The sequence below is a fragment of the Alligator sinensis genome, unplaced genomic scaffold (genome assembly GCF_000455745.1).
Source record: "Alligator sinensis unplaced genomic scaffold, ASM45574v1 scaffold109_1, whole genome shotgun sequence".
Taxonomy (NCBI): Eukaryota; Metazoa; Chordata; order Crocodylia; family Alligatoridae; genus Alligator; species Alligator sinensis.
In genome coordinates this window covers 1,266,068-1,290,491 of record NW_005841852.1, presented here as the reverse complement: position 1 = coordinate 1,290,491, position 24,424 = coordinate 1,266,068, and the positions used below count along the sequence as shown (strand labels likewise).

General features: G+C 46.7%; 1 protein-coding gene across 3 annotated transcripts in view; it reads left to right on the top strand.

Annotated features, from left to right (window-relative positions):
- Positions 1–45: 45 nt before the first annotated feature.
- Positions 46–24,424, top strand: part of NDST2 (N-deacetylase and N-sulfotransferase 2) — a 258,226-nt gene continuing 233,847 nt past the window's right edge. For 2 of the 3 annotated variants that reach the window (XM_025212665.1, XM_025212662.1), the window contains exon 1: positions 47–63. The gene's annotated coding sequence lies outside the window, so the exon portion shown is untranslated. Of the gene's footprint in view, positions 64–24,424 lie in introns of all 3 variants that reach the window. The other variant, XM_006016271.3, reaches the window with a different exon arrangement.

The window sequence follows — 24,424 nt, the reverse complement described above, 5'->3', positions numbered from 1 at the left end:
GGGGCGCCTCGTCCCCGCGCCCTGCACCCGCCTCTGCGCCGTCTCGTCCCACCTCGCAGGCAGGTAGGTAGGTGCCCCCTGCACTGGTCTCCCGACCTGTCCCGCCTCCCACAAGCGACTGCATGGCTGCCCCGGCTCTGACACGTCCCGGGTGTAAGTGACCCTAGTTATGATGAGTGAGGGAGTGAGTTGATACTGGGGCTGGCCAGGAATGAGCTGTGGATGACCCAGACTAGGAGGGACACGCTCATGTGGTGGCAGGTATCTGCATGTGAACTCCCCGATGCGCTTCCGGACTCGCTTTGTTCTGGTCTGTGCTGGCCGCTCCGTCCCGAGCGGCACTTTGTTTCACAGTCATGTTCAAGCGCAGTGACTAAGGGCGGTGTAGGCAGAGCCCACGGTGCTGGGAGTCCTTCCAAAAGGTGTATGGACTTGCTTGAGTTAAGGCAGCATAGGACGGCTTGTGACAAGCCCTTCTAGCCATACACACAAGAGTGTGGATATTTTGTATGTTTGCTCCCATCCATCTGTTATTTCTCATCTTTCCCAAATACCCCATTTCCTTTTTGCGCTGTTATTTTCCCATTTTTTCCACCTCTCCCATCATTTTCCTCTTACTCTGTAAGTCTTTTCCGCCTGCTACTTCTCTAGTTTCCAGTTAGGGCTGCCCTCTGCCCATCATCAGTCAGTCTCCATTTCAGTGATTTGTTTTGTTTTTGCAGGCTTCAGACATCACTTTGCAGCAGCTTTGTTTCTGTTGGTGGGATTTCAAAATAGAAAGTATTGGAAATCTGAAAGAGAAGTAAATGTAAATGGCAGCGTAATTGCCTAAAAGCTGTAAACAGGAGCAGGAACAGTAAATCTTCACACATTCTTGAATTTTCTTTTGCAGTCACACAAGTGAAAGGCTAATCTGCTTTGAGGGATGATGGGGTTCTCAGTTTGGGGGTTACAAGCAGATCCCATGTCAACCTGGCCCCCTGTCTCCTGCTACTGTCCTGTTGCCAGAATTGTGGCTTGCTTGGGCCAGGCTGGGCTTCTCACATTGCTGGTGGGGAGAAAGAGGGAAGTCATAGGCAGCAGAGGGACACAAAAGGTTGAGAATCACTATTGCAAGGTATCGTTCATTTCTAAGGCAATACTACTGCTGCAACCAGGTGTCCTCCTATGGATATAGCTTTGTTGGCAGAAGTTTACCTGCCACCCAAGTTACATGAGCTGCCCAGCTGACAGAAGCTCTGCCAACAGAGCTGTGTCGACCCTGGGGACTTTGCTGGCAGAGCTCCGCTGGCGACAGCGTGTGATCTCTTCAGACCCCCAGTTCAGAGAGCTCTGTACGTACAAAAGGGCTAGGATCAGGAGTCTCAGGGAACATGCATAGGTATATGAACAGGTCTGGTAAAAAGCTTCTTGTGTTTTTTCAATTGTGTCCAATAACTGCAGTGGTATGTTGTATTGTGTAACATGTGGTGCAGGTATGTTTTACCACTGTGTCTTCTAACACTCAGACATGATATCTGGTCTGCATTAGTTTACATCTCCAGTGAGATGAATTAATGGTAAGAAAGATGGAGTCTGTAGCTTATACTAGGGTTCACACCTGTGTTATTGCTGAAAAATGGGAAAGAAGAGTCCATGTGGAGGCATGAGTAGTGCACTGGGGGAGCATCCTTGACCCCAGTGCATCTCGCCAATACTGAGCAGTGGTTGAGAGGTTTAAATGCTTGTCTCCATCTCTCTGTTGCATATCTGTGAAGTGCTGTGATACCATAGAGAAGAGCTGCACAGATAAGATAATCTGTTTCCTTTTAATTGGCAGAGTTGTTTACACATGATCTCTTGCTCATTTTCCTCTTTTAAAGGAATGCATATCCATCCATGATTACAGTTCAGGTCAAAATCCCTCAGCACTTGTAGCAAATCTCTCTTAATTGGTCTCATTTAACTCCCATAAGGGTATATTTTATTTCTCTCTCTTCCAAATCCCTCTCTCCATTCTGTAACGTAATTTATTACAGGGTACATTACAGGCAGAGGAACAGCCTCTGGCTGTCAACAACCTTTGTGGTGTGTCAGATTTCCAGCATAAAAGGCAGCTGCAGCAGAGTTTGTGGGTGCGAGGTAGTGATGCTGCAGCAGTACACAAGCAATCTGTGGTGTTGGCTTCAGGCATGAAGTGTCCATTTTGTTCCAGAGTCTTGTGTGTCTGGAGATAACAAGGGGGAATACTCCTGTTTTTGACTCTCTCCTCCAGCATCCATGTTGCTTTCGCTAATGTTCAGGGTCTTTGAGTTCATTTATTCTGCATTCTAGCTGTCTTCCTCTTGTTCATGCCACATTGAGACTGTAAATATCACTAGGTTACTGTTTTCTCTGAATTTTGTCTTGAAGAACATACAGATAATTGATTCTAGACTTTATTTTTTTTTAAAAAGGCCAGGTATGCTACAACATGTGTAAAATTTGAAGTAATTTATCGCTTATGAAAGTTTTGGAAGCTGTTGCTTTGCCTAGTGGGTCATGGTAATGTAAGTCAATGTAATTCTGGGCTTCACCATGCTTCTAGCAGTACATGTTGCTCCTCACCGCTGATAGTATCTGCTGTAAATCTCTGCCAGTGCACCTAACTTCTGATCTCCAGTTATCCTTTCTACACAGTAGATCTTGCATCACTTGGGTGATACAAGGCAGACCTTGAGTCTCTTGACAGTTTCTGCCCAGTACTGTACTATACTTTTAATTTCAACCCAAATGCAGAAAGATAATGAGAAATACTATCTGACGTGTTTCATTTGTGACTTACAGGGTGGATAAACATCAACAATTTAACAAACAAACAAACCAACCAACAGATTTTTTACCTAAATTGGATTTTTTTTATTTAATTTTTTTTTTTTTTTTTAAAAGGCTTTTAAACCCCCCCCCCCCCCCCCCCCACATATATAGTTTGAATTTAAGATATGTTAAAGCTCAAAGATATCATCATGGAATAGGGATTATAACTTCTAATTATATACTATTTGAGACCATATATTCATGGAACGTGTTTAGAAGTTTTATAAATAGGTCACAACAGGCCATGGACTATATGAGGGGCCCAATCTTATGGGGTTCCCAGAAGCTTCTCTGTAGATTAGTAAAGGTTAAAGAGAGCCACTCTACCCAATGGGACTCAGTGCTCAGTCTAGAACAGGGGTGGGCAATTATTTCAGGTGGAGGGCCACTTAAGTTTTGGCGAGCTGTTGGCGGGAGCTGCATAGGTAGCCCCACCCCTTGACAGTTGCCTCCCCTCATTGGGACCAGAACTCCAGCCCCCTAACCCCTGACCTTTGCCACTGGAAGTCCTTCCCCTTGCTGCCACCCTCCTTCTTACTCCTTTTGGGTGTGGTGGTTGCCATCTTGGAACCAGAAAAATAAATTATACACTAGAAGTCACACGCCTACTATAATATATTTTAATTTTATTACAAAAAAGATTTGCCATGACTTGTGTACTGTATATAGAAGGGATTACATAATCACAACTCAAAAATTGTGTCACTCTTGTATTGGCTGGGGGTTGCGGTGTGGGAGGGTTGTGAGGGTGTGACTTTGTAGGGGGGTATAAGGTATGTTGGGGTGTATGTACGTATCAATGGGGGTTGTGGGGATAAGGTGTGAGGGAGGATGGGGGGTGTAGGGACCCCCCACACACTTTCCCCCATGGCATGCAGCCCCTGCCGCTGACAGCAGCAGCAGGCAGAGAGGTCAGAGTGCTCATGTTGGTGCAGGAGCCTAGTGGGGCAGAGTTCCTGCCAGCGCTGCGCATGGGGGTCAGGGGAGGAGAGGAGTGCAGCACAGCCTGCCTGGCTGCCTCTATTGCTGTGGCTCTGTGCCACATGCCTGCAGCTCTAGCACTCACAGCGGAGGAAGCCCCACGCTGGAGTCTGCTGCCTTCTCATCCCCTGCTGTGCAGGTCCCTGCATTCTGCTGGGAGTGGCAGGAGCCCTGCCCCCTGATTCCTGCAGAGTCCTGTGTAGGGCTTCCCCATTGCAAGTGCAAGAGCTGCTGGTGCACCACACTGAGCCCGTGATAGCAACAGCCAGGCAGTGCAGTGCTGGCCGCCTCTATTGCAGGGGCTTCCGCACTCACAGGGAGGAAGTCCAGCGCTGGACTCCGTGGAGACTGCCTCCACTCCTCGCAGAGTGCGGGGACCTGTGCAGCAGGTGGTAGGGAAGGCAGCAGGCTTCAGTGCAGGGCTTTCCCCTGAAGGCCTGCCGTGAGCCCTGGTGATAGAGGCAGCCAGGTAGGCTGTGCTTCCCCTTTTCCCCCAGCTCCCCATGCAGCACTGGCCAGAGCCGCACCCCGCTGGGCACGAATGTCCTGACCTTCCTGCCTGCTGCTGCTGGCAGGCAGTGGGGTCTGCACACTATGGGGGGAGTGTGTGGGGTCCCTACATCCCCACCATCACACCCACACCCTGTCTAGTCGAGCTTCACACTCCCACCACCCCCCTGGGTGCAGACTCCACGCTGCACTCCGCACTTCCACCCAGCTGCAATTCTAACCACCCCCTCACCAGCCCTGCTGTGTCCCTACCTTGGGTGTATGTACAAGTGAGTTGGACTTCCAGGAAGCCAAGCAGTTCCCTATGGGGAGGGGGGGTGCTGCAGCAGGAGCCCTGCCCCAAAGCTGCTGCTGGCTGGGCAGGGCCCTTCTGACCAAGAGGGTGGGAGGAGGCACGGTAGGGTATGTTGTGGGGGGTTGTACATGGGGATGCCTCCCTCCTGGCCTTGCCAGGGGAAGGGCTGGGCTGGGCAGGGCACATCACTGGGGGGCTCCGTGGGCCAGATGAAAGTGCGCAGTGGCTGGATCCAGCCTGTGGACTGTATTTTGCCCACCCCTGGTCTAGAAGATCTCATGAAGCATCTCTGTGATGCTTACATTCAGTTCTCAAACTGGATTTGTGTCTCCAGAGATCCTAGGCAGACAAGGTTCTTTGGGTAGATGTGATATCTTTTATTAGACCAACTAAATAGTTCGAAAAAGTGTTCTTTGCAAGCTTTCCAGGTACAAACTCCCTTCTTCAATCATAGGCAGAGTTTGTCATCTCTAGAGATAACATCCTTCTTAACAACAGTATACTGGGAGATGGGAGATAACAGACCTGATTACCCACCCATCAGCCCTATTGTGTCTGCATGTTTGTATACTCACAGTAAAGACTTTACCTTTCTCTAAAAGTGCAGGTGTTCAAGAAGTTAAATAAATAGATATCAGACAACAAGAACGCACTGTTTACAGGTTTCCCTCCATTTATGCTGTACATGCGTTCCTGGAAAACAGTACATAATTTTAATTTGTATAAAGGGCACCCACTTTACAATGTAACAAATAGGGGTATGTTCCAAGACCTTGACTGTACTGACCCCCAGACCCATTTTTACTACTTTTACAAGATAATTTTGGTACTTGCCAACAGCAGACAGACAGTACACACAAGCGCAGGGCACTATCATAATGGGGATGGCAACTACAGAAATGTGTTGCAGACGAGTGAGGAGCACAGATCAGATACAGAACCCACATAAAGCAAGGGAAACCTGTATAGAAAACAATGATTAAATTGTTAAATTGAGGCTTTCTGATCAGTGACTTAAATCATGATTTAAGTCGATTTGATTTAAATTTAATCCACCCTGGTGACCTATGAGAATGCAGTAGATGTGTCCAGAGTCAAATGGTAAATTAATCCTCTGTATGAAGAAACACTGTCCTACACCACTCAGGGCTTGTCTTCACTAAAGTTTTTACTTTTATACTGGATTGGCAACACACAGGGTAGGTGACAGGTCTATAAAGGTTTGTCTGGATTCCACCCCCCCCCCCTGGAAATCAATTATGGTGTGCCTTGGCATGAACATTATGGATCTATTGGTTTTAATTTCTTTTTCTCAGTGGAATAGTGGTATGATAGTGGTAGTTTATTTTGTTTTATTTGTTTTTTTTTTAAAGCAGTCACAGATGCCCTTCAGAGGAGAAGAGATGTGGCTGTGGTCTGTTCCTGTATGGACTTGACCACCCTTAGAGATGGTAGAATAAAATGAATAGTACCAAATAAGCGAGGCAGACCAGTTTCAGTCAGTACCTGCAAACAAACTAATGACCTGGAGATGTTTAGGAATGCCTTTCTCTGCAAATGTGTTTATAGTTGTGTATAAGTATAACTAAAGCTGTTGTTCCTGCTGGGATTGCAGCACATTTACTATTAACAGTATTTCCAGCTGCTCTCAGGGTAAAATGTTAATGCCTTAACTTAGCCTGAGCCTTCTGCATGCTCTCTTCCCCTGGTCTGAATCTAATTTTCCTCATTAAATACAAACTGAAGTAAAACATTAAAGCTAACCTTGATTAGATATGAATATCCATATTCCCATGTAAACTCAGATGTTGAAAGGTCTGTTAGGTTGCATGTTCATCTTATGGTGCCTTGTGATGGATTGTACCCTATAATATTTTGTTAAATGCCTCAAGACTTAATACAAAGTTAGGGGTTTCTCATGCACTAATAATGTTGAGTTCAATTACAAGTAAGCCTCTGAACTTCTGGAAACCAAGGGTTTAAGGAATGTGCCTTCCTTAAAGTATGGAGGTACTTAATTTGCTTAAAACCAAAAAGCCCAATAGCTTTTACATATGTAACAGTATCAATATAATATTGATATTGTTAGCATCCCCATGTACCACAGCCCCTTCGCTGCTATCCTGAAACAGCATTGCCCCGTGCCACCTGTCTCGGACGGCCAGGGCCGACTCAAGTTACGCTTGTACGTCAGGGCGGGCTGGTGAATGGAGAGGCAGACACAACTTATTGGTTGCAAAAAACTTTACTCACGCCGCTTGCAATCACGACGCAGGTGGTCCGGTCGTCTGAACAACCACACGAGTTGTTCCAGCTGGCGAGGCCCAAGCCAGTTAATCCGTCCTCAATTCAAAGCCGGCGGGGAAAGGGGTACGTCGGGGTTGCACTCGGTGACGGGAAGAAAGATCGATAGGTGATCAGTCTATTGATCGGCAGCCGCAAGTCAGATAACTTCAGAGGCACTCTGCAGCGTGCTCAAAGCTCTTCGGCTTGGGCGGAAGTCGCGCGGAATTTTAAACGGCCAGCGAGCCAATTACTAGCCACCACGTGTGAATAATTTAGCACTGGCCAATAGCGGGGCACAAATTTACATTCGAATGGCGGGAACTCTTTGCACCGTGCATCTCCGTGCTGCAAAGAAGAAATGCATCTCGCAAAGGAAACTGCAAATTGGCGGGAACTCTCCTGCACGCAGGCTCTCAATTGCAGCAGAACACTCTGCTGTGCAAAGGAGCTCTCATGTGGCCAGGAAATTCCATAGTGCCGAGGCACAAAAAATCCCTGGGTCGTGACACCACCCATCATCCTGGCTAACATGGGAGAGGAAGAAATGGTTCTTAGACACCTTAGGGGGCATGGTCTCAGATACAATAGATCAGGAGCTACCAAAGGAGCAAAGGCTGCCCCATTTTGACTCTCCCAGTGAGGGATGTTGGCCCTCATTAGATTTGTTGCTGTCCCAATCCGTTGCATACATGATGTGTGATGCTTTCTACTCCAACCGGTGTCCTGAGACATGAAGTGATGAATAAGAGACATCTTTACCTACTGTTTGACATGGCCTGGACAAATGGACAGATGAGGTGGGACCATCAGTTTCAAATTGGAGAGAGAGACTGAAGGGATAACAGGCCCAAAGAAAATCCCTGGCACATTTTCCTCTTTTCTGAATCTCCTTCCTTCCTTTAGCTGTTCCTTTGCTGTAACAGAGGTCACTAGTCATTACAGTGACTAGTATAGTAATCAATTTGTTTACAGATATTTGTTCTGGACTCAATAGCAGTGTCTGCTGCTAGCCTCTTCCATGTTTGGGGCTGTTTTTATTTTGTGTGTTCTGTTCTTGATTTGCTCTTTTTATGTTGTTGCTGCTGATGTAGTAATTCCTTGTCTGATATTATCATGTGAAAGCTTTTGCAAATAGTGAACTTTATAGCATGCTCTGAAAACTATGAGCTATCAAGTCTTAATCTCTTTTGGTAGGTTGTTCTTCTGTCAAGCATACCTAGTGAAGAAGTCCTTAGTATCAGTTCTTGGAAACCTGTACTCTGGTCCCTATCTGCTGCATTTATCCCAGAAGGTTGGGTCATGAATAGATTGTCTGGGTCTCTGAATTAACTGGATCCCATCTTTTCAAAGATGTTTAAAGTTTTAAGGTAAAGGCTCTTTCTTGACACTGGAACTGGAAGCAAACAGGGAGCCCTGAGCAGAATAAGCATAATTTCCTGGCATGCTGGAGATGCGAAAAGGCTTTATCACTGATACTCTTGATACTAGTCTGGAATTAGAGTCAAATAAGGCCATGGATCCTTACTGCCCTAGAGGAGAGCTCTGAATCTTGGCTGGCTCCTTAAAGTTTTGCTTCCTCCAAGCCAACCCCCCCATCACACTAACCTTGTGTGTGTGCACATTATATTCTATAGCTTTTCATATAAATTTCAAATAGATATTTTAAGAAGACAGGCTGAGTTTGGAGAAGAGATACTTGATTGCTGCCAAGCCTCCACCTGTGAGAGTTCTTGGAAGATGAGAAGTTAGCTGTCCATCGCAGTTCTTTGAGTACCCTTTCAGATGAATGGTAAAACCTAGCACAGTAATGATAATGATCACTTCATCTAGGTATTTTAGAAGGAATATTTGAGTTGCAAATTAGAGACATTAGAGATGTGAGGTAATATGAGCATTGAGGCTTGGCTAAACTTCTAGTCTCCATTTGCAGTTCATTGTCCAGAACAGCTGTCCAAACACTAACCCTTTATTTTTTTTCTATTTTCTTTACAGATCTCATTACTTTCCTTAATTTGCACTGCATATTTTGGATCGATTAATCATATTGTAACTCAAAGCATCTCATTTGCTTCAAGTCTAAAGGGCTAGCTCCTGTCCCTTGATTGAGTGCTATCTTTCTGTAGCTTTTCACTTGATGCTTCTCTTTCCCCTCCCTGCTTCTCCCTATATCCATCTCATTGGTTCTCCTCTCATGAGTAACCAGATTTAAAATTTTTAATTTAAATCCCTCTCTTACTTCAGGTTATGACCAAAGCACGTGCCATTGTTCTGTGGTAGCCTATGTAATTTGTACTTGACATCACTTCACTGTGCTAGGAATCCTGAGAACTCCCTCCACCTGAGATTATAAACACAAAGTTTCCTTTGCTAGCACTTGCCATGCTTGCCCCAACTGGTGTTTTTAAAAACAAATTCTCTTGTCTTTAAGGTACTTGAATCCCTGAAGCTGTTTTACTACTGCCCATGTAATGGTGTTAAAGTTTTGAATCAAAGTTATGTTCAAGTGTGGTTCTAATTACAGTTACTATTATATGTGACCTTTCTCTGGGTTTGTTACAGTTAATTCTCTTGCATCTATTACAGCTGTTGTGCAGTTACCCTGTTGATATGTCAGAATGCCTTCATCACGTCTCTGTATTGCTCAGATAAAATGAAAGGCCCCTTTGACAGGTGGTTCATGTATGGTGTCTCTTAGTTACTTCAGCAACTCATGGGTAGGGATCTACCCTATTTGCAATTTTGTGTTTTTCATGGAAACCGTGAAAAAAGCAGTTTCTGTGAACCACACAAAAAATGGCGATCCCTGTGATTTTGGCATGGAATCACCAGGGAAAAAAAATGAAACGTACTAAAAATAAAATGCTGGCTCCTCAGTGGGAGCAAGGGCTGCTGCAGAGAGGCCTCACAGTGCAGGGGAGCTTTTGGCATGAAAAGCAGCAGCAAAGGTGGCACCACCCTCTCCCCACACTGATGGGTCAAGAGGCCACCCATCGTGCAGCCCCACCCCTCTCTGCCAAGCAGTGGCAAGGGAAGGAGCTGCACAATAGGCAGCCCTCATGGCCAATCAGTGGCAAGGGGTGGGGCTGCTTTGGCCCTTTGGCCAATCAGTCTGTAGCTTTTCTGTGGTCCCTTATTAGGAGAATACTGTATATTTTCCATATAGCACTACCCTTATGCAACTTGCTTTTGAAGGGAAGCCTGAAGGAGAAAAAAAGAGATCTTTGAGGTAAGTAAGTGGTAGCAACTAGGGAGCTGAACCTGCTGCCAGCCCTGTGCGCCAGGTGGGGCCCACGGATTGACCTAGCATGCCAGGTCTGACACTGTAGGCCATTTCCAACCCCATGTGCTGGCTCTAGAGCCACATGCTGAGTCCGTGACCCTATGCCAGGTCTGGGGCTGCCTGCTGGCCATTTCCAACCCCATGTGTTGGCTCTAGAGCCACATGTTGAGTCCGTGACCCTATGCCAGGTCTGGGGCTGCCTGCTGGCCATTTCCAACCCCATGTGTTGGCTCTAGAGCCACATGTTGAGTCCGTGACCCTATGCCAGGTCTGGGGCTGCCTGCTGGCCATTTCCAACCCCATGTGTTGGCTCTAGAGCCACATGTTGAGTCCGTGACCCTATGCCAGGTCTGGGGCTGCCTGCTGGCTCTGGAGCCATGTGCTGGGTCTGAACTTCACGTGCCAAGTCTGGAGCTGCGCATCGAATCCAACTGGACTTGCTGGTTCTAGAGCCACTTGCCGGGTCTGACTCAGCATGCCAGGTCCAGAGTCACGTGATGGTTCCAGCTTGACATGCAGCCCCAGAGTTAGTGTGTGGTCCCACACACAGGTCCGATTTGGCACATGGCTCTTGAGCCAGCATGTGGGATTGGACCTGACACTTGAAGTATGGGGCTGTATGCTGGGTTGGACTCAGTGGACCAGCCCTGCACACCAGCCCAATCTAGGGCATGGATGGGGCAGGAGGCTTCCTATGGGTCCAGAAATGTGGTGGAGGGTAGGGGGCAGTATGGCCATTAATACTGCCACTGCTTCTCCCTGCTGTGAAACTTCTGGACCCAGGGGGATCCCTTTTCCTCATAGTAGACACCCCAATCTTCCCCAGCTGGTTTTGGGGGTTGGGTAAGTGCGACTTACGTGCAAGAAAATATCATAAATAGAAGCATCCAGCTTTCTTCCTCATGCTTTTTACTTTTGGTATCTCTAATGACACTCTTGTTCATCGTTTCTCTAAACTGAAGATAGTTTTCCTCATTTATGTCCATCTTTTTTTTTCTGCTGTACCATTTTTTTGCATAGTGACTAGAAGTCAAATGTTACTTCACATGATCTGTAGTGTAACTAGCAGGACACCATCCCTGGGTGCCATCTTGGGGGAGGTGCAAGAATAGCAGCCATGACTACTGTTGGCCTGGCCACTATCACCCTTGTGCAATATTTCCTCTGCAAATGAGGGTCTATCGCAGGAATGAGCAACCACCCACACATTTCATAGATTTCATAGACATTAGGGCTGGAAGGGACCTCGGAAGATCATTGAGTCCAGCCCCCTGCCCAAAGGGCAGGAAGTCAGCTGGGGTCATAGGATCCCAGCAAGATAAGCATCTAGTTTGCTCTTGAAGGTGTTCAATGTAGGCGCTTGAACCACCTCCGGTGGTAGGCTGTTCCAGACCTTGGGGGCTCGGACAGTAAAGAAATTCTTCCTTACGTCCAGCCTGAAACGGTCTTGTAGTAGTTTATGACCATTCGACCTAGTCGTCATCCCTTGGGGTGCTCTGGTGAACAAGTGTTCTCCCAGATATTGGTGGTCACCCACATGTGCCAGAGCATGGCACGCAAGGCCGTTTTCTTTGTCATAGCACAGCTGGCCTGGGCTCCAGGTAGTTGTCACCAGCCACAGAGCCCAGGCTGCTCGGAGCAGGTGGCCAGGAGGCTGCAAGCAGCCCAGGCTCTATGGCAGACAGAAGCTGCCCATAGTCCAGGCCAGCTGCAGCTGGGAGGCTACAAACACCTGTGCTGTGCTCCACAGCTTCAGCACTGATTCTGTGGCTGCGGCAGCTGCACACATGGCTCCAGTACATGGCTAGGAAGGGACTTGAGAGCACTGCAAACCTGGCCCTGCTGTCCATCCAGAAACACCCATTCAGCTGCTGCTGCCACAGCCAGTGCTGGGTACTGCAGAGTCTGGTGCAGAAGTTTGCAGCCTGGCTGCTGCAGCTGGCCAGAGCCCAGGGCTGGCTGACAGGCAGCTGGGAGGCTGAAAACAGCTGCACTGGGTTCCCCAACCTGGCTTTGTGGAGGCAGCAGCTGCACATGTATGCTGGAATGGACAGCAGGGGAGGGACCAGGGTTGAGCTGCCCCAGATCCCTTCCTAGCTGTGCACGCAGAGGCATGCAGGCAGCCACGACCATGGAGTTGGTACCAGGGCCCTGGAGCTCAGTACAGCTGTTTGCAGCTTCCTGCTAAAGCTAGCCCAGGCTCTGTCAACAATGAGGATCTGGGCTCCTCATACCTCCTCCGCCTCTGGCACGCCAAGCCAAGGCATGGGTGATGGCTGGGGTGTTTTTGGCATTCCAGCTGAAAACATTGCTGACCCCTTGTCTCTTGTTTATAACATGTGTCAGACGTGGCTCAGCTTGTGGAGCTCTGTTGTCTGGCCTGTAGAAATTAGGGTATGTATTTTAAGCAAGGAAATATGGTAATAGCAGCTTCTGAAGCAAAATATTGCTGTACAGGGTGCTTGATAGCTGTTGGATGTGAACACTTTCTCTTTCCCCAGAAAAGGCTCAGACTCCAGAAGGTGCTCCTGACTCAGAAGGTTCTACCCTAGCACTTTGGGCTGAACTGTATTTCTAAAGTAGAGCTAAGCCCCAGGTGCCTGTTGGGTGGCCCCATAGCTGATTCCATAGGTGCTTCTAGCTGCCCAACCAGCTCAGCTGTAAAAGAGGGGTCAAGTATTTTGACTCAATCTGTATCACCTATAGTGTCCTGCAGCTAGCAGGTTAACAGAGCAACCACAATGTTTACTCTCCTTCCCACCCTCACAACTGCAGCTTCCTATGTTTTCCCTAGGAAAATACTGTAGTGATTGGTATTTTTACAGAAAAGTCTTTTCTTTTCTTCATTTTGCCTATGAAAAACAGGGTGCATTTTATTTAGGGACATCTTGTATGCCAGAAAGTAAAATAAAATAAAAATCTCTCTATATAAATTCTGTATATATAAAGGGCTTAGTCCATCTGTCTGTCCATCTGTAATGCTTTTTAAAAGCAAATAGCTTGAAAACTGTAAGAGAGAACATTTGTGTCTTCAGATAAACTTCTTTGCTAAACCTTACTATTTGTTTAGCGAACATGTCAGGATGATACTAACTTCTAGAATTGGGAAAAAAGTCAGGGGCCAGGGCTGTTTCTACTGAGCTCCTCCTGGGGGGGGGCTGGGAGCCGGGGTGAGGGTGGCAGGGTCGTCCCTGGGGGGGGCCACTGCCCCAGGCCCTGTGCTTTGGGGGGCCTCTGCAGAGCTGGGCAGATCGGCCGCGGCAATTCCACACCACTGCCACCGGCTTCGCATCCAGCCCCTCGCAACCCTCCCTGCCCCCACCCCTGCTGCCGCCACCTATAGCAGCGGCAGCTTCTTTGGGCCTGGGGCATGTGGGATCCGAGCAGGGGGCAGGGCCCCACATGGGTTGATTTGCCCTGGGCCCCACACCCTCCTCAGATTGGCTCTGGGGAGGGCAGAGGGAAGGGCCAGCTGAGGAAAAGCGGGAGCTGGGCAGAGGCACGAGGCAGTGGGTAAGCAGTGGTGGCCCTGGCCCAAGCCCTGAGCAGGGTGGCACGGAGGAAGCCCTGGGGTGTGGATGGCTGTTGTGAGGCACGGAGCTGGCCTGTCCTTGCCCAGCAAAGAGGTGTGCAGGCGGTGGCTGGGTGGCAGCATGAGCAGGTCCACCTTCAGCCTACTGGACAAGAGCAAGTGCAGGAAGGGATTGGTATCTTCAAGTGGTTAGTCTATTTTATTTAAGTTTTATAAATATTTAATTTATTTAATAAATATAAGAAGTAAAATCTGTGTTTGTTTTTGTTATTTGAAATTCATCCGTCATTCTTGATGGGCAATTCGCTAGTAATCTCATATTTTCCATCATTATCTTTATACATTGTAACATTTTATTTATATATTTATCACTACTACTGTATTTAGTTAAATTTAAGATGACCTGCTAATTAATTAGATTCTGTAAATGGAAATTTGGAAAATTATAACAAATTTATATGTATAGAATTTAATTTATTGGAGGGTCGTCTTTAATTCATTGCCCCACTGCTTGCAGAAGGGAGCAAGCAGTGGTAGTGCAGGTGGTATGGGGAGGTCAGACAGCTTGCTCCCTGCTTGTACTGGCCCCCTCTACATGTCTCCCCATAGCCTCGCCCTACCTTCCCCCTCCAGTCTCCACTGCCCCCTGCAGCCTCTGTTCCTGCCTCCCCACTACAGCCTCTGATTCCCCCTCCACCCCCCATCAGACTTTATCTCCAGCCCAGCCCCGTAGCAGCTGTGTGGGCTGCATTCTGCTATGGGACTGGGATCTGGTTTGGGTCGTGGTCAGTGCCCCAGGTTGCACTATACATGGAGCTTGTTGGCACAGAGCAATAGTAAGGGGTGGAAGGAGGGAGGCAGGTGGGGGAGCAGAGATTAGTAGTGGGAGGGGGAAAATAGGGGGAGCTTAACAAGGTGCTTGTCCAGTCTCCTCTTGAACACCTCCAAGGATGGTGACTGCACCACCTCTGCTAGGAGTGTGTTCCAGATTCTAGTGACCCATACAGAGAAAAAGTTTTTTCTTCTATCCAGCCTGAATCATGGGCGACTGGTGCCATCTTAATCAGGGGGGAACATGCCCTCCCCTGTGTCCAGTCCTGCCAACTGGGTGGGGGATACCCCTGCAGCCAATCCCACGATGGCCGATCTTCTGGCAGTGCTCCTGCCTGCCCCCCTTCTGGCCAGTCAGGGGGTACACTGGCACTCTCGGGTGGAGGGGGGGGCAGTGCATGCCCTGTGCACCCCCTACGTGTTGCCACTGGCCTGAATTTACCCTCTATTAGCTTATGCCCACTGGTCTTCGTCCTCCTTTGGGGTGCCTTTCTGAAGAGTTGCTCCCCCAGATCTTGGTGCTCACACCTGACATACTTATAGGCAGCTATCAAGTCACCTCTCAGCCTTCTCTTACTCAGATTGAACAGGCCCAGTTCCTGGAGTCTCTCCCCACAGAGCCTATCCTCTATGCCCCTAGTCATATGGGTGGCCCTTCTTTGTACCCTCTCCAGCTTATCCAAATTTGGTTCCTAGAACTAGAAACTACTTCAGTTGAGGCCTCACCAGCGCCGAATGGAGAGGAAGGAGCACCTCTCTGGATCTATTGGCCACACATTGGCTGATGCATGACAGAGTTCTACTTGACCTTCTGGCAGTCTCATTGCACTGTTAGCTCATGTTCATCTTCCGGCAATCGTGACCCCCAGGTCTCGCTCAGATGCTGTGCCAGCCAGCAGACCACCACCCATCATGTAGTTATGGTGAGGGTTCTTTCTACTCAGATGAAGAACCTTGCACTTCGCCCTGTTAAACCTCATCTGATTCCATTCTGGCCATGAATCCAGTCTGTCAAGGTTGTCCTGGGTCTCTACCCTATCCTCTGATCTGCCCACTTTTCCCCACAGCTTGGTATTATATGCAAACTTAATAATTGAGCTTCCCACCCCTCATCCAAGTCATTAATAAATATATAAAGGAGCACAGGTCCAAGCACAGCCGCATCCTGGGGACACCACTGGAGATGCCACTCCCAGAGAGTTGTAATTGATGGGATGGCCCTCATACCAGTTGTCCACCCACCTCACAGTAGACTGGTCTAGCCCAATACCCTCCAGTTTGTGGGAAATGGAATCAAAGGCTTCACTGAATTGGGGGAGACCTCATCTTAAAATTGCGTACGTACAGGATACAGTGAGCAGAGATTCCAGTTGAGTTGTCCACACTGACACCTGTCTTTTCTGAGCTGTTACAGCTAACTTAGAAACTAACATTGGTTATGAATATTCAAACATTTCCTTTCAATATATCATGCTTTGTGTTTTTCAATAGTAAATTCCATCTGGCATCATGTTGTCTATTTCTGATGTCCCTTTGACATCCCTCGTAATCTTTATCAGTCTTAATCTAAAAAAAAATGTTTGTTCAAAATTTTGTCACTACACATTTCAACCTCTTTTTCAGGTCATAAATGAATGCCAGTGAAGCAGCAGTTGTTGCATGGCTAACAGTATTGCCAGCTCTCTTTATTTTTGATCTTATTCTTAAAGTCTATACTTTGGGAATGTGAAAACATAGTCTTTCTTTTATTTACACTTTTTCTCTCTCATGTATGTGTGTGTGTGCGCACACACACACACACACACGAAAGCTAAGTTTTTCATATTCCTGAAGCATAGACTTTAAGAACAACACCAAAAATTGTGAATTGGCAACACTGAGCTAAGGCTGCAGCCCTGTGTTCAGTGTAAAGCCCAATTTTTACCTGTCCCTTAGAAAAATACAGAGGCTTAGCAGACTAAAACTTGGTAGGGTCCTTCTGGGCTACTGGTAGAACATTTCTCACTGAGCTTCTTGCAAATAAGACAGGAGGTACAGAAGGAATAAGCATGGGGTGTGTTGAGGGGAAACATGGCTATCTATATCTCCCATGACCAGGAAGAAGAGGGCTCAGTCTTCTCAATAGCAGTCCTAGTCCAGTAAAAAACAGCTGTTGTTCTCTTAGTTGATAAGCCATATTGGATTCTCTTGCTGAGCCCGTTGTAAGAGGAACAATTCTGTGAGAAGCTCCTTTGTTACCAGCTGTGATTCTTCCCTGGTTGTCATTGTGTTCCCCCTTGCACTATGGGTTTATTTTTTCTGTGAATAATTTACTGTAAGACTACTCAAAACTTCACTGAGAGTGGTATTCTGTGAAGGAAAAAAGGTATATCACAGAGAGAGGATTAGGGAGAGGAGGAAGTTTGTTGCCTTGGTCAAGAGGTCAACATTTGGGCCTTCAATTGCAGGCTCCACAGTGGGGCATTTGAAGCTATTTTTCCAGTACCTTACAGTTGGTCTGGTGACGTCCGTGTGTTCACCCCTCCCTCCTGCTTGTTGCAGAAATATCAGATCCATTTTTGCAGAAAGCTATTTTTAAACTTCCAGCTTTCTACAAAAAGCTTCCACTTCTTGCATTTTGGTCCAAATATTAATGCCCCTCTACCTCCTGTAAAGGTTTTTTTTTCCTTTCTAACACATCCACTTCTACTGCCCTGCCACCCCGTTGCTGACTCCTGAGACTTTCTACCTCTTTAGATGGGTCTCTGGGGAATAAGAAGCTTTGTAAGTGAAAGACTGAAATGATAGTGAGTGCCCTGGTTCCCTTTTGTACCTTTATCTTCCTGAAGCTCCTTTTTTAAATGGTCCAGGTAGGCAAGATTTTATGCTGCTAGGCAAACTAACAGACCTTAAATCTAGAGGTCTCTCAAAGGTTGTAATGTGTTTAAGAAATGCAAGTGGGTCTAATCATCTCCATTTAATATGAGAACTGGATGCAGGTAGTCTATTGTAGCTCAAGAGGCAACAGAGTATGATCTTCCTTTCATTGGGCACACGTGCTGCCACCCTGAATTGGAGGGACTACTGCTAGTGTTAGAAAGGTAATGCACTCTTTATGGCCTGATCACCTCACAGTCTGTGCTCAGGTTGCCACAATACATTGAGAATTCACTTTGCTGGTGGTCTGTTCTTTTTTTTATACTGCAAACTGCATTATAGGTAGCCCTTCATGGGACTATCCCAAGCTATGTCAAAATCACCTCTCTTCATCATCATGGCCTCTCCTGACAGCTGCATGCTACTTGAACTATGAAGCATTTGACAAAATTAGGGGGGAGGGGGGAAGACTTGTGAGCACAGATGGCAGAATTTTCATGAATACTGGAACAAGATACAGATAAAATATGAATGATCACTGACCTCGCTGCATCCACAATATAATGCAAGGCTCAACTCTTTGATTGAGATTTCTTACAATAAATAATTCTCAAATACAGCTTCAAAGAAACCCCACCAAAGCAGCCCGTAATCTAATCAAGTAACTTTTGGTCTTCTTGCCAGGAAGGAGATTGGGGGTTTGGGGGGGGTGGGAGGGTGGAGATTGTTGTCTCAATTCATGGGAGTGTTAGACACTGTGTAAGAAATTGGGTAGATGTAGCACCTTGCCCCCTTGGAATAGGACTGGCATCACGGACTCATTTCACATCAAACAGCCATCAGATGGGTTTGATTTTTGATCACTACTGATTTTGTTTTCGATAGGCACTAGAATTGTGGTATCAAAAGACTTTTATCCTTGTATTGGCTCCCAGGGCAGTTCAGGCAGTTGCTTTGCCTGGGCAAAAATCCTAGGAATGTTTGTTGTGTTAATTTCTGTTGTTTTTGGAAAGCAGCAACTCTGGGAGTCAGTGGAAAGATGCTGCAACATATAAAGATGTTCTTCCTGCTTTGTGGTTGCCTGGATATATGGGATCTTTTCTCCTAGGAAGGAAGACGTACTTTGCATTCTTTACCTTCTTGGCTTGACAGACTTTTTTCACAGTGGCAGCTCCCAGCTATATTCACATGCCTGTTAAGCTAGTAGCAAAGCATCATTGTATTTTAAGAGTGGGTCACCTTGAGGCTGAGTAGCAGAATGCTTTTTCTTGCCCATCTAGCCTGTGCGTTGGCCCACCAAAAGCAAAGTGTGTGGAACAGCAATCTGCAGACAGGTCTGTACAGTGCTCTCCTATCCAGTGTTCCATTGTTCTTGCTGCCTGAGGCTTTGCAGCTTTGGTTTTTTTTAGTTAAAACCTTAAACAATGGATTATCTGTTTTCACAGACTTTGGAAGGTTTGAAATAGCAGTTACCCTGAGGCATTTGGCTCAAGATTACAGCAGTAAGTGCAATCATCAGAGCCTCCATCCCCCCTAAAACCATGCAGTTATAAGGTTACCTCAGCCATGCTTTTCCGCTTCCAGCCCCAGTGAAGTGTGTCATCCCCTTAATAACTGAAGGGGGAAAGCCAGCTTCTGCTAGCCCCTCCCACCTCAAGACATGCTGGGCTTGATCTGTGGGTGGTTTCCAACCATTTTATTAGTAGTTTTGCTATAGAAACAGGGCCAGCTAGTGCCTGGAATCTTGTAATTTCTGTTGAGAATTAGTATTTGAGGCTTTGTCTACGTTAGTGGGGGCCAACCTTTTTGGCAGCCTTTCCACAAATTAGCCCTGCACCCCCCCTGGGTGCCACTCTGATCCCCCATCCCCTGCCTGCTCTGCTGTTTCCTTTCCTGTGCTCTCTGCCCTATCTGATGCTGTACTTTCTGCTCCCTACCCTATCCGCTGCTGTGCTGCCTGCCCCCTCCCTAATCTTCTATATGCCACACACAGGCTGCCTGTGCTACTTGTTGGTCTAATAAAAGATATCACCTCTACCACGAGCCCTGGTTGCTTTTTCCTCTAGACTAATATAACTACAACCTGGATACCTATGCTACTTGTGGCACTTCTACCACAGGTTTCATAGTTTCATAGTTTCAGGTTGGCCACCCTTTGTCTGTATCACAGGCTGTTGCAGCTTGGCTAGCAGAAAGGGTTTTTCTGCCAGCAGGGTTAGGTCAGTTCCACAAATGGCAGAAGCTCTTTTAACAGAAGGCTTTCTTTTGTTAGCAGAACTGTGTCTTCACGGGGTGGGGCGGGGTTTACAGCCATAGCTAGTTAGATAAGGATAGTGTGTGCTTTCTTTTTCACACCTTTTGCTGACAGCTCTGCTAGGAGAATTTCGTAGTATAAAGACTGAGTGAGAGAGCACCCAGTCTGAGGGAACCCTGGTCCTTGTTTGGACAGTTGGGACCTTTCCCACAATACTGTTCCTAAACCTCATTTCATTTCTGATCAGTTGAAAACCCTTTTTTAAAGGAGAACTCTGCCCATATTCCATAGCACAGCAGTGTGAGATTGCCTGTGGCTGTCCAATTTTTAAATTGAAAGGTAACTTTTATGAATATCGATGTTTCAGTGCTTTGTGTCCTAGCTGCCATCTTTTTGAAAGGCAGTGCTAGGAGTGCTGCAGCCCAGTATCAGAGATGACAAACAAGTTGCCATCCTCTTATTATTTTTCCTGACACTTAAAATAAAAATGCTTCTTGACTGCTTTGTTTAAACAGTGAACAGTAATGTTATTCTGCTAAAGCTGTGAAATGTAAAGCAGTTTACAAATATTGGACTTTCTGCTGTTGAGCTGCTTTTCAACAAGAAGTCAGCTGCTGGTAGGAGACCCAAAAACCAGTGCTTTATTTAAAAAAATAATGGAAAAGGAAAAACACATGCACGCTTTCAAATGCAGTGTGATTTATTTGCGGGTAGAAGAGCTTCTCACCAAGTGGACTTTGCAAGGGCTATGCTGTGCACAATGGAGTTGGCTTTCTTCTAAAGAGCAGTTTTATCTCAGAAAAGTTCATTGCACACAGCAATCTATGAAGTCCATGCATCTGAGTCCTGTGCAGATTTCCATCTCTCTCAGAATCTATCGATTGGCAGCCATATCAGTGTGCTCTAGTCTCGCAGCATTTCTGACCTGCTCTTATCTTACAATAAATGCCAAGTCATGCTGCGCTCACAACGGGCAAATAGTGTGTGTTGATTGGCTGCTGGTTTTATCAACTGAACCTCCCCACAACAAAACAAAGAATCTAAGAAGGGAGCATTCCTTTTTCTCTACAGGTTTTTTCCCTGCTTAGCTTCATATATAGTCTTTTGAAAGGCAAAGACAGATGAGTATACATTATGCCATTTAACAACTTTGTCAGGAAACTTTTTACATCTGTTTTCCAGTAACAGGTACCAGTTCTCATATGTGCAGAGTTCAGGCATTTTTGGTACTATGTCTCATGAACAGGTGTTGGTGAAAGCACTGCTCCCTCTCTTTACTCAGGCTTACTCAGCTGCAGGATGATAAGGAAACTGGTGTGTCACTGGAGCTACCCTTTTTGTCCTCAGTGGGGAAATATAGGTATGCAGGTTGGGAAGGAAAGAGCTCTTATTCCTGTTTTTATTTGGGAAAACAGATGTGAAGTTGGTAACAATGTTATACAGCAGATAAGTGCCAGAGCTAGAACTAGACCTCTGTAGACTCTTGGAATAAAGACTGGTGCTTATTCTACTGGAGTTCACTGTCTAGTTCAGTGATTCTCAACCAGGGTGGTGTAGCACCTTGACTTCCTTTAAAGATGTTGTGGGGCTCCACACAGTTACTAGCTCTATTAGCATTAGGTACGTAAACACTCACACAGGGTTCACAAGCCAAATCCAGAGATTTCAAACAGGAATCTGTAATGCCACAAGCATTCTGATTTGTTGGGGTCTTTCTCAGGCCTTGCAGCAGAATAATTGCTTTATTATTTTGCTGTAATTAAAAAAAATGGTGAAAGTTAAGAGCTGACATTTTCTGATAGCTGTCCGGAATCTAATACAGGTGCCCTGCAGAGGTTTAGCAGCACAGGGAGCACTACTTCCTGATGACAGTGGCACAGCCACCTGCAGCAGTGGCTATTTTTGAGCCTGCCCCATCCCCACAAAGGCCGTATCTGGGGCTACTGCCCTGGTTGTCCCTCCCCATCAGTTATGCTACTGGTGAGCTGGTCTAGAAAGGCTGAGAGCCACTAGGATCATGACTTTAATGAGGTTTGGTGGGAAAGGAGTGTCTCATTAGGTTTACGTCATTGAGTTTGTCTCTTTATTGTATTCTCAGGAAAAATACTGGCAAGTTTTGCCCATAACTGTATTTGTGGGTAGATGTTGCATTCCAAACAGGGTGTCTAGGTGTCTATATTATAAGTGAGGACCTTTTGTTATCCCAATTAAAATCTGTTCAAATTTGGCCAGTATTCAAGACTTTCGGAAAGAGGAGGGTGGGAGTAGAACTCACACATGCTTAATAGAGGCTTCTTAGACTTCAATAGTTTCCTTCCTTTTTCATGTACTTCTGACAAGGTATTTATCAGAGTTTGCAGATTCTTTGGAATATGAGAGGGCTGGGCTGTCAACTGTCAACTTATGCCTACTCTACCCCAGCCCACACTTTAATAGCTAAAATCTATACATTTTTCACCCACATTGATGATGTTTCAGCCTGGGGGGGGGAAGTTGGATTCTCCCTGAAGTTGCAGCTCTGGACTGCGGCAGATGCTGCTGAGACCAGCCACTAGAATGTAGAAACGGGAAGACTCTGTCCTGTACTCTCAAAGCCTTTGCCATGGTGTGTCCAGATAATATGGGGGAAGAAACTGCTTGGTTTGAATACAGAGGGAACGCTAACTGGATGGTAGGTTGGGGCAAGGATCCTGCAGGAAAAGATGGAACCTAAGCTGAGTGTTATTCAGAAGCAGACAAGGACAAGTTGCACAAGGAGAGTAGGACAGGGAGGGAATTGGGGATAGAGAGATGGGGGTTAGAATGAAATTGGACAGGGAACCTGGGAGTCGGTGGAATTTAGGAATATGGGGTGCAGAACTCAAATGGAGGTGGGACTAGCTGAACAGAGAGAGAGAGAGGTGTGGTGTGGCCCTTGAGAGAATACCAAAACTCATTAAGTGGTCCTTCAGCCAAAATAATTGCCCGCCCCTGTCCCAAATCAAATTTCCCACATCTTTAATCATTTTTGTAACTCTCCATTGGACTGTTTCCAGTCTGTCCACATCTTTCTTGACTCATGGAGTCTAAAACTGGACCCAGTACTCCAGGTAAGGGCAGAAGGATCTCTTCCCTTGATTTGCGATAATACTCCTGTTAATATAACCCAGTATGCTATTGGCTTTTTTTTTGCAACAAGAGCACACTTTTGGTTCATATGCAGTTTATGGAATATTGGATACTTCCTTATAAATTCAGGGATCCTGGTTTTCTCTGTTAAAAAAATGCAAAATTCTCTGGTTAACCTCCGCCATCTGTGTTTTTCCATAATTAAAATGAAATACCACTATATATATGTATATATAGGTATCAGTTGAACACAATGTTTTATTGGTATATTTACAATTTTAAGCAATTTGGAAGCCTATCAGTGCCTCAGTCATTATAATTCTGAATACCTATATATTTTGGCATTTGATTTGGTTGGGTTTTTTTTTAACATGGGAAATCAGAGCTCCCCCTACCCTCTTTGCTCACCAGGATGCGGGTCCAGCAGCAGCTGCTATGCCCCACCCCCCACACACACACACTTTGTGGCACTGAATGGCCATGCTATGCTATTGCCCTGCCCCTGGCATTGCCCCTCACTCCCAGCCCACAACCTGGTCCTGCCAGTGCCCTTCACTTCTGACCTACAGTTCCCTACCATTCCCAGCCCTGCTGGTGCTCATCACTTCTGACCCACTGCCCCCAGGCCACAACCTCCTAGTGTGTGAGGAAGAGGATGGGTGTGTGAGGAAGAGGGGTTGGGGCATAGGTGATTTGTGGGGTGGGGCACAGATGATGGGTCAAGAGGGCAGGGGGGCACATGCCTGCCCAAGATTTCTGCGCCCACAGTGGGGCATGGGGCTGCAGCCTGGCGGGACCCATACCAGGCAGGAGCCACCTCCATGGCCCAGCACATGGGACCTGGTGTGGGAGGCAGCATCATGGCTGCCAGGTTGGGGTGCTGTGGTACAGAGTCGTGCCCCTGCTGCTGCCAGGTGGGCAGGGGGTGCCTCACCTTGGCCATGGTGGTGCAGTGTTCTCTCCCAGGCCAGGTCCCACCCTGGCCATGATGGCGGCTCCTGCCTGGAGCTGGTCCAGCCAGGCTTCAGTCTTGTACTACACTGTGGCAGCAGAAATCTGGGGGTGCATGTGCCCCCCCATGTGTCATCTGAGCTTCTTCCATCCCCCAACGTGTTGCCTGTGCTCTCTCCACCATCCCCATAGACTTGAAGGGACTGCCTGGCTGCCTCCATGCACGTGAAGCCCCCTGCATCCTGTTCCCCTAGCCCCATGTTTTCCCATGTTTTTCTCCTTTTAAAGGGGAAAATCTGGCTTTTTCCGCATTTTTCCACAGCAGACAGAAAACCCAAATCCCTGCTCACTGTCTACTCCCTGTGCAGGAAAAGGTTGGGGTCCTGTGGTAAAGAAATAGCTTATAATTTTTCACAGGCAGCCTCACTTCTGGGAGTTTCTACCTTTTAAGTGCTCAGCTTTGCAATGTCTCATAATGTTCTTTAAAAATAGTTTGTTTTGCTATGTGGATGATCAAAGTGGAGACACAGTGCTGTTATATCTCTCTGGAACTCCTTTTTTAAATATCTCAGCTCTCCTGTACCAATGTCAAATGAAGAGAACTTGCCATGGGTTAAAAGTTTTTCATATTGGCTAATAGTTGTGGATTAGCTACTGGAGGCCCAATGGCATGAATTAAGCAAATATTTTTGGTATGTTAATTCT